This window comes from Pelophylax lessonae, assembly GCF_965119305.1.
Source record: "Pelophylax lessonae genome assembly, chromosome: 2".
Lineage (NCBI taxonomy): Eukaryota > Metazoa > Chordata > Amphibia > Anura > Ranidae > Pelophylax > Pelophylax lessonae.
The window spans coordinates 17080985-17091973 of NC_138769.1; the positions used below are offsets into that span (position 1 = coordinate 17080985).

General features: G+C 46.6%; 1 pseudogene across 1 annotated transcript; it reads right to left on the minus strand.

The window, feature by feature from the left end:
* Positions 1-5735: 5735 nt before the first annotated feature.
* On the minus strand, positions 5736-6709 carry LOC309547920 (annotated as a pseudogene). Its single transcript has one exon. The product of its transcript is annotated as an uncharacterized misc_RNA (transcript).
* Positions 6710-10989: the final 4280 nt, after the last annotated feature.

Here is a 10989-nt window from a genome sequence, read left to right on the forward strand (position 1 = left end):
TGGATTCGTCCTCAGTCAAAGTGTTTCTTCCTCTGGAGAAACTTCAAAAGCTGCAGGAGGCAATTCGGCTTCTGCTATCCAGCAGTCGTCTCGTCGGACTTGCATGCGGGTGCTGGGCCTGATGGTGTCTACCTTCGAGGCAGTTCCATTTGCACAGTTCCACACGAGATCTCTCCAAAAGGAGATTCCGGTAAAATGGAACAAGGATCCTCAGTCTCTGGACAATTTGATCCTGTTGAGCTGGTGTACGAGAGGGTCTCTGGTTTGGTGGCTTTATTCTCTGGCACTTCGTCAGGGAAAATAATTTCTTCCCCTGTACTGGACGGTTGTTACCATGGATGCCAGCCTATCCAGGTGGGGAGGCGTCCTTGGCAAGGAGTGTGCCCAGGGGGTCTGGTCTCTGGAAGAGTCAAGGCTACCAATCAATGTACAGGAGCTTCGAGCGATCAGACTTTGTCTGGATGATTTGACACGTGGTGTCCTGTATGGATTCAATCGGACAATGCCATGGCTGTGGCCTATGTCAGTCTGGCGGCTTGGGAAGTAGCCAGCTTTCTAAGGAGGGCAGAACAATTAGTTCCAGCCCTCTCTGCTGTACACATTCCAGGGGTGGAAAATTGGCAAGCGGATTATCTCAGTCGGTAGGCATTAGACCAGGGAGGATGGTCACTTCATCTGGAGGTATTCCATCAGTTGTGTCTCCGGTGGGGTACTCCCGAGGTGGATCTGTTGGCCTCTCGCCTCAACAGTAAAAGTTCTGAGGTTTGTGGCACAGTCTCGGGGTCCTCTAGCCAACACTACAGACGCGCTAGTGGCTCCTTGGAGTCAAGATCGTCTGATTTACGACTTTCCTTCTCTTCAGCTTCTGCCGAGACTCCTACGCAGGATCGAGGCAGAAGGGATTCCGGTCATCCTAGTGGCTCCAAACTGGCCTCGCTGGTCTTGGTACGCCAATCTGGTATGGCTGGGCGCCGATGCTCCTTGTAGACTTCCTCTCAGGGAAGATCTGTTGTCCCAAGGGCCAATATTCCATCCTGCTTTACAGTCATGGCTTTAAAGGCTTGGTTGTTGAAATCCCGGTGCTGAAGGTTAGAGGGTTGTCGGACTCGGTGATTCCTATGCTGTTAAAAGCTAGAAAATCTCCTTCTGGGAAGATCTACCATCGTACGTGGAAGACGTACATTGCTTGGTGTGAATCCCTCCGAGTTCATCCGAGTTCCTTTTCGGTGACTCGGATCTTGTCTTTCCCCTGAGGGGTTGAGCAGCGCCTGGCCTTGGGTACCATCAAAGGCCAGGTCTCGGCCTTAGCAGTTTTCTTTCATTGTCCGTTGGCCACACACTCCTTGGTGCGTACCTTTCTACAGGGCGAGATGCTTGATTCCCCCAGTGCAGTCTCCATTGCTGCCGTGGGACCTCAGTTTGGTGTTGTCAGTTCTCCAGAAGCTTCCCTTTGAAATTATTAGGGAGATTCCCCTGCTTACGTTTCAGAAGGCGGCTTTTATGGTGGTCATTACTTCTGCGTGCAGAGTGTGTCTGAACTGGTGGAGCTGTCTTGTCCTTCACCTTACCTGGTGGTTCACAGGGATAAGGTGGTTCTTCGTACATGTCTGTCGTTCCTTCCAAAGGTCGTCTCTGATTTTCATCTGAATGAAGACATTGTGTTGCCCTCCCTGTGTCCTAAGCATCCTAAGGAAGTTGCTTTTGCACTCTTTGGATGTGGTTCAGGCAATAAGGGTGTATCTGGCAGCTATGGAGTCTTTTCAGAAGTCACTCACTATTTGTTCTCACAGATGGACCTCCCCAAGGGCTGGCTGCCTCTGCTGCGACCATTTCCAGCCTGATCAGACAGACTGTGGTACAGGCTTATTCTGTTAAGGGTCAGGTTCCTCCTTTCCCTGTCAAGGCGCACTCTACTCGGGCGCTTAGTGCCTCCTAGACCTTCCGTCACCAGGCGTTAGTGATGCAGGTTTGCAAGGTGGCCAGTCAAGAAGATGCTGTGCTGTGTCCATCAATGAGCGAAAGAAAAAATTGGATTTTTGACTTACTGTAAAATCCATTTCTCTGATGTTCATTGACGGACACAGCACCCGCCCCTCTATGGAGTTGGGTTTGTTTTTTCTTCTGACACTGCTTGGTACAAAACGGAAGACCTATAGCAGGAAGTGGGAGTATACTCTCAAGGACTGCCCCATAGGCGTGCTCAAGCCTTTTTATCTGCCTAGTGTCCTACTCCTGTAGGGGGCAGTATAACCCTATAGTCAAGTAGTTGAAGTGCTGTGTGCGTCAATGAACATCAGGGAAATAGATTTTACGGTAAGTGTTATGTCCCTTTGACACGAGGGTGTTGCTAGCAATGCTGCCAGTATCTGCTCAGCAAGTTACACACAGGCTGGATGTACTTCTTAACCAGGGAGAGGTTTATTACTCACTCAGAGACATGATGACATGAAGGAGTCATAATATAACAGGCTTCTGTTCCTAACAGATGTAATCACTTCTTTGTACTATGCTGCTGCTTCCAGTCTCACACACACTGTCTGACTTCCTTGTACAGCACCTCCCCCATCATTCATCAGGAGAAAAGGGGAAGGGTCACAGTGATCCTGCACAACATCACACCTCCTCTCCTTCCAAAAAAAAAAAAAAAAAAACAATAACAAGAGAACAAAATGTTCAACACATAACATAACAAGGCAAGCAGGATCAGTTCAGCAAGTAGTATCTCCAACTCAGTTCTGTGATTTCAGCAGCACTTCATGAGCCCTTTGTCTCCGTTTCCTGACCTCCAATGTGTCCCGTAAGATTTCTGCGCTTTGCCAACGAGGAGTTTGATGTCTTTGGCGGGTAGACTAACGAAGTGGCACAGCACAGGAAGGGATAGAGTCGGTCAAAGGGTCTGGAGATGTTTGTGAGTGTCCAACAGACAAATCAGTCTATGTAACTCCAGGCACATGTCTCGGCTCCTCAGGAATATGGTCACCAACCATTTCAGGGGTTGGTTGTAAACTTGTGGGATCATGCCAGACACCATGCCATATGTCACCAGCAGAGCTCAGAGTATACTCCGGTGGTTGGTTAGAAAGAGGGGTTGGGTTTGTCTCTAGTGGCCGGCAAATGCGCTTTCTCAATTGCGAAAGGTGTCGTCGAACATAAATGCCATTCTCCAGGCGAACAAGGTACATCCTTCTTCCAAGAAGTCCATCAATAATGCCAGGAAGCCAAGGAGGCAATTCCGAAACCATACGAGATCACCAGCACGGAAACCAGGACGGAGGTGTTGGTGACTGTTCCTGTGGAAGAACTAAATCGAGTTTGGTGCGGAGATGCCTGCCAATTATAAGAAAAGCTGGGGACAGCAAGTAGTAGAGTGATTCGTGTTTCGGTACATGGTCAAGAACTCCAGCAGCTTCTCGTCTGACATTCCAACCTGGTCCACAGTGGACAGTAAGTGCTTCCTAAACGTCTGCACAAACCGTCCTGCCAGCCCATTCGAAACTCATGCGATGTAAATTGAGTGCCATTGTCCGAGACTATGGCTGTTGGCAAGCCATATTGAGCAAAGAGCTTCTGTAAGACTAGAATGGTAGCAGCTGAGGTAATAGAAGGCATTTCGAAAACCTGCGGCCATTTTGAATGTGCATCTACCACGATCAAATACATTTTACCCTGGATTGGGTCAGCAAAATCAAGATGGAGTCTTGACCACGGGTCTGTCGGCCATGGCCAAGGTTGCAGGGTTCCTCTCTTTTGGGGTCGCTGAGCTTGACAGCACCCAGGACATTGAGCCACATAATTTTCAATTGCTGTATAGATTTGTGGCCACCAAACATAGCTCCAGGCTCGCTTCGTCATGCGCACCACACCAGGATGGCCTTCATGCGGTATCCTTAGCATGGATGGTTGAAAATACTGAGGTACAATCACTCTATTGCCCCATTGTAGGCAACCAGCATTAGTCACAAGCTCACATTTTCTGGCAAAGTACAGACGAAATTCACCAGAAACTTTCTCTGGCCATCCAGTCTGAACATATGAGAATATCTGAGACCGGAAGGGATCTGTGGCTGTATTTCTGACAATTAGGGAGGTGGACATGTAGGATCATGGCCTGTGTATTTCCACTACGCGTATGTCTCTTGGTGGGTGGTCTCCAAGTGGCAACCTGGAAAATGCATCTGCATTGCCATGGGTATCATGAGAGCGGTATCTGATAGAATAAGTATAAGCTCCCAAAAATAAAGCGTACCTTTGTAAGCGAGATGCTGTTGTTGTAGAAATTCCTTTCTGATGGTTCAGTATTGACAACAGAGGTTTGTGGTCAGTGATCAGTGTGAACTCCCGACCATAGATGTATGTGTGAAATTTTTTTTGTGGCCCATACAATGGCCAAAGCTTCCTTGTCTATCTAGGAGTAGTTTTTATCTGCTGAGGTTAAAGACCTGAAGGCAAAAGAAATGGGGCGCTCCGTGCCATCTGGCATGACATGGGAAAGCACGGCACCCAGTCCATAAGGTGAGGCGTCACAAGCCAAGGTGACGTGTTTCTTTAAATCATAGTGGACCAGAACTCGATAACACAGAATGAGTTCTTTAGAAAGCCAAAAAGCTTCTTCACATTTTTCTGTCCAAATCCATTTTGCTTTTGCATTCAGTAAGCGATGTAACGGGTAGAGCTGGTGTAGTAATTTAGGAGGCCAAGGTAGGACCTGAGCTGTGTGACATTCTGTGGAGTAGGGGCATGGGTAAGGGCTTTAACCTTTTCTTCAGTAGTGTGTAACCCATGTCGGTCCACGGTGTGGGCACAAAATTCCAACCGAGACTTGAGAAATTCGCATTTTGAAAGATTGACACCTAAACCACACCTTTGGAGTCTCTCTAGCACAGTTTCAACAGTCTTTCTATGTTCTTCATCAGTGGGACCGGTGATGAGCATGTCATCTAGTAGACATTGGGTGAAAGGTATGTCTGCCAGGACCTCATCCATGATCCGCTGCCAGATGGCTGGCGCTGGGGCAATGCCAAAAACCATGCGGTTATATTGGAATAATCCTTTGTGTGTTAATGGTCAACAGATGGTGTGAATCTGGGTGTAGTTGCAGGTAAGCTTGCTTTAAGTGTATTTTTGTAAACTTTTGCCCCTCAGCCAGTGAGCTAAATAGATCTTCAAGTCGAGGCAATTGGTATTGATCCACAAGAAGTTGGTTATTCAGGGCAACCCTGAAATCCCCACAAATCCTAATGTCTCCATTCTTTTTCTTGACAGGCACAATTGGCGATGCCCATTCAATTCTATCAACTTTCGTTATGATCTTTTCAGCCAATAGGTGGTCCAGCTCTGCTTCCACTTTCTTCCGCATGGCAAAAGGTACTGATCTTGCCTTACAAAAATGAGGTGCAGCACCAGGCTTCAAGAGGAGGTGGGCCATCTTTCCTTTTACGGTGCATAAAGAGTCCTCAAAAACCTCCTTAAAGCGGGACTTCAGGGATTCCACCTAATGGTCTGCTTCACAAAGCAATGTACATTGGGCAATGGCAAAAGGAGGCATGCCCAGGGCTTTGATCCAGTCTCTACCATACAACGGAGGACCTCCTTCACGTACAACATAAAGGCGTAGAATTTGACTGCGGTTGCCTAATGTAACAAGGTGTTTCACATAACCCAAGGGTTGTAGTAGTTCCCTGCTGTTTGTAGGGTGAGATTGGTAGGTTGAAGCGGTAGGGACAGACCTGATGCCTTTAAATCAGTCCATGCAATGACAGACGCAGCCGCCCCTGTATCAACATCCATGGAGACAGGACAGCCACTTTTATCGCAGAAGTACTCCCAGCTACTCGAAACAGTCCAACAATCTGGACGCAGGCCTCCTCATCAGAGCTGAAGCCGTTATTATCCGTATCCACACAAAATGTCTGTTTGTGTCTACCTTTTGTGGTAGTGTTCGAGGAGCGGGAGCTGCGGCAAACACGCCTAATATGACCAGTCTTTCCACAGAGAAAACAAACGACATCCTTGAATTTGCAAGCAGGTGCACTGTGAATAGAGTTACCACAATGGTAGCAAGTCTGCGTCCTAGAGAAAGAAGTGTGGTGAGACTTAGACTGATTTGGGGACGGTTGTCTTGGGTGTCGGATGAGAGCAGTGTGGAATATTTCCTCACCCTGGCTTGAAGGAGTTTCAGGTGGTGCTTTCAGTAGGATGGCGTCCCGTGTAGCCAACTCCATGACCGTAGCAAGGTTAATGGCTTTCGTTAGAGTCAGGTGGGGTTCTGTAAGTAAACGTTTCTGTATGGTTGGGTCGCAGAGTCCCATGACAAACATGTCGCGGAGAGCTGTCTGCAGGTAGTCTCCAAACTGACAAGTGGCAGCTAGTTTACGTAAAGCAATGATATATGTATTTGTTCTCCCCGGCCTGCTGCTTCCTACTGTAGAATTTAAACCGCTCTGCGATTTCTAACGGCTGCGGGTTGTAGTGTGCATGTAGCTTCTGAATTAACTCAGGCAGGGGCTTAGAGGCCGGCTTGTCTGGAGAAATTAGGTCTCTGAGAGTACCATATGCAGCTAGTCCCAATGCTGTGCGGAAAACTGCAACTTTCTTTTCTGCAGCCACACTATTTGCTTCCATATACTGCTCCAGCCTCTCCACCCAGGAGCTCCATGACTCAGCAGCAGGATCAAATGGTTGAAGAAACCCTATGAAAGCCATGTGTGCTAAAATCCACAATCCTTGTAGCCACTGTTATGTCCCTTTGACACGAGGGTGTTGCTAGCAATGCTGCCAGTATCTGCTCAGCAAGTTACACACAGGCTGGATGTACTTCTTAACCAGGGAGAGCTTTATTACTCACTCAGAGACATGATGACATGAAGGAGTCATAATATAACAGGCTTCTGTTCCTAACAGATGTAATCACTTCTCTGTAATATGCTGCTGCTTCCAGTCTCACACACAGTGTGTCTGACTTCCTGGTACAGCCCCTCCCCCATCATGCATCAGGAGAAAAGGGTAAGGGTCACAGTGATCCTGCACAAACATCACACCTAGTCAAAAATCCCATTATTTGATCCCCTACCCACCAACAATAATTCTGGCTCCCACAGACTAGCTTCAGTATGTGCTCATGTGGTACACAGATTAGTCCTGTCAATTTAAGAAGGTGCGCCTAATGACAACTCGTTAAATGTAGAAAAGACACCTGTCAACAGAATCTTTCTTACATTCAAACCTCACCATCATGGGCAAGACCAAAGAGCTGTCAGAGGACACCAGGGACAAAATTGTAGACCTACACAAGGCTGGAATGGGCTACAAGATCATCAGCAAGAAGCTTGGTGAGGAGGAGACAATTGTTGGAGGGATTATTTGCAAATGGAAGAAATCCAAAATAATCATCAATCGCCCTAGGTCTGGAGCTCCATGCAAGATTTTGCCTCATGGGATAAGGATGATCATGAGTAAAGTGAGGGATCAGCCCAGAACTACACAGGAGGAGCTTGTGAATGATCTCAAGGCAGTTGGGACCACAGTCCCCAAACAACCCATTGGTAACACAATACACCGCCATTGATTGAAATCCTGCAGCGTCCACAAGGTCCCCCTCCTGTGCAGGCCTGTCTGATGTTTGCCAATGAACATCTAAATAATTCAGAGAAGGATTGGAAGAAAGTGCTGTGGTCAGATGAGTCCAAAATTGAGCTCTTTGGCATTAACTTAATTCACTGTGTTTGGAGGAAGAAAAAAGACTATGACCCTCAGAACACCATCTCTACAGTCAAGCACAGAGGTGGAAACATTATGCTTTCTCTGCTAAAGGTACAGACCGACTTTTCTGCATTGAGAGGCCAATGGATGGGCCATGTATTGTAAAATCTTGGATGAGAACCTTCTTCCCTCAGCCAGAACACTGAAGATGGCTGGGTTTTCCAGCATGACAATGACCCAAAACATACCGCCAGGGCAAAGAAGGAGTGGCTCAGGAAGAAGCACATTAACCACTTCAACCCAGAAAGGTTTACCCCCTTCATGACCAGGCCATTTTTTGCGATACGGCACTGCGTTGTTTTAACTGACAATTGCGTGGATGTTCAATGCTGTACCCAAGTAAAATGAATGTCCTTTTTTTCCCCACAAATCGAGCTTTCTTTGGGTGGTATTTGATCACCTCTAAAAAAATATACGAACCATTTTAAAAAGAAAACAATATTTATTACTTTATGCTATAAAACACAACCAAGAAAAAATGTAAAAAATCTAATTTCTTCCTCAATTTAGGCCAAATCATATTCTACTACTTATTTTTGGTCCAAAAAATCCCAAAAAAGTGTATATTGATTGGATTGCACAAAGGTTACAGCGTCCACAAACTATGAGATTTATTTATTTAATTATTTTACTAGTAATGGCTGTGATCAGCAATTTTTAGCGGGACTGCGACAATTTTGGTGAACAAATCTGACACTAAGTGACACTTTTTGGGGACCAGTGTCACTAATACAGTGATCAGTGCTTAACAAAAAAAAATGAACTGTCACTGTACTAGTGGCCCTGGCAGGGAAGGGGTTAACCTCAGCATAAATCAAAGGGTTAAGTGTATTCCTAGAGAATGCTTTCTAACGGGGGGAAAGGAGCTTTGACTGGGGGAAGACAAAGATTAATTTTAGCTTAGCAGGAACACAAGATCTCTATTTTCCCCTCTCACAGAACGGCAGTCTACCTTGTTTACGTAGGCAAACCGCTGTTCTGCCTCTCCTGAGAACGATAGACGTGTCCCGGCAGACATTACGTCTGCTGGAGCCGCTGATTGGCTCCCTCTGTGTCACAGTGGGAGCGGGTCGCTGGTGGCACACGCCGAAACCCAGTGCACGAAATCACAGGGCTGCTCTGCCGCTGTATATCTGCGTGGAGCAGTCCATAACAGGTTAAGGTCATGGAGTGGCCTAGCCAGTCTGCAGACCTTAATCCTATTAAATATTTTTGTATGAAGCTGAAACTTCAAGTTGCCAAGAGACAGCCAGGAAGCCTTAACTACTTGCCGCCGCCGTCAAATGACGGCAGAGCAGTGCAGCTCTCATTCTGGCAGGACGTCACATGATGGCGCCCCAGAACAGCTGCGCCGTGTTCCTAAGGCTCAGTGCGCCCGCGATCTTGGTAAAGAGCCAATGATGTCTTTACCCATGTGATCGGCTGTGTCCAATCACAGCCGGTCACATGTAAATGAGGAAGTGCCGTTTATCGGCGCTCCTTGTCTCACACTGCGAGAGCGTGTGGCGAGGACAGCCGATCAGCGGCAACTCCTCAAGGGGAAGTCCAGGACAGGTAGTCAGGGCACTGATCATCAGTGCTCTGATTACAGTACAGTAAAAATCAGTGACTCAAATCAGTGTCCACAGTGATCTCAATCAGTGCTCATTAGTGATGCCAGTCAGTGCCTGCTCATCAGTGCTGCCCGTCAGTGCAGCATATTAGTCCTCATCAGTGCCACCTCATCACTGCCCATAAGTGCCACCTCATTAGCGTACATTAGTGAAGGAGAAAAATTACTTATTTACAAAATTAACTGACAGAAATTAAGAAAAACTTTTTTTTTTTCAAAATTTTCTGTTTTTTTTTTTTCCTTTGTAAAAAATAAAAAACCTAGCAGTAATTAAATGCCTGCAAAAGAAAGCTCTACTTGTGTGAAAAAAAATTATAAAAATGTCATTGGGTTACGGCATTGCAATTGTCATTCAAAATGTGACAGCGCTGAAAGCTGAAAATCGGCTTGGGCAGGAAGGGGGTGAAAGTGCCCGGTATTGAAGTAGTTAAAGTGATTCTAAAGTCTCTTTTTTTTAAATAACAAACATGTTATACTTCTTATACTTACCTGTTCTGTAAAATGGTTTTGCACAGAGTGGCCTGCATCCTCCTCTTCTCGGGTCACTCTTCGGCTCTCCTGGGCCCTCCCTCCTGTTGAGGTCCCCTACAGAAAGAAGCCATTCAGATACGAAGCCACGACCCCAGAAGGTTTTTTATTTTAATGCATAGAATGCACCTTCTGCCTTTACAATCCCTTTAAGAATTTAGAGAAGATCTGTAAAGAAGAGTGGACCAAAACTTCTTCTGAGATCTGTGTAAACCTTGTAACCAACTACAAGACAGGTCTGACCTCTGTGCTTCGCCACCAAGGGTTTCTCCACCAACTACTATGTCGTATTTTATTTGGGGATCAAATACTTATTTCACTCACTGAACTGCAACTCAATTTATAACATTTGTATCATGTGTTTTATTTCTGAACTCTTGGTTGATATTCTGTCTCTATCATTTAAAATACACCTATGATAAAAATTATAGACCCTTCATTTCTTTGTAAGCGGGCAAACAAAATCTGCGGAGGACCAAATAATAATTTTCCCCACTTTACTTGCCTCAGCGCAATATCTTTCCCAGCAGGCTTTACCAGTCACTGATGAGGCAGGATGTTTCTTCCATGCCTCCTTCAGTAATGTCACGGGAGCTTAAGGGAGGTGTTAGATATTAACTAATAAGGCAGAACTCCACCCAAAAGGGGAGGTTCCACTTTTAGGAATCGTCCCCCCGCTCCTCGTGCACAATTGACACTTTTGAGGAGCGAGGGGGGAGCGGGTACCCGATTTTGACAGGTACCTGCTCCCACTTCCATCCTGACTGCCCTATGGCACTCGGCAACGGAAGTTCTCCCTTCCGCTGCAGTCTTCTGGGGCACTGACAGGTCCCAGAAGACTGCATCCACCAGTCCAGGATGCGCCGCGCAACATGCGCAGTGGGCACCCGGCTGTGAAGCCGCAAGCTGTCACAGCCGGATGCCCATAGTGAAGATGCGGGCACCGTTGAGGGAGGACAGAGGATAAAGACAGTTGGATTGAGCTCACCGCTGGACCGTGGGACAGGTGAGAGGCTTTTATTTTTTTTATTTATTTTTTGAAGAACTGTAAAATTTGTTTTATTGGTCCTTGTGAGAATGTAAAACAATAT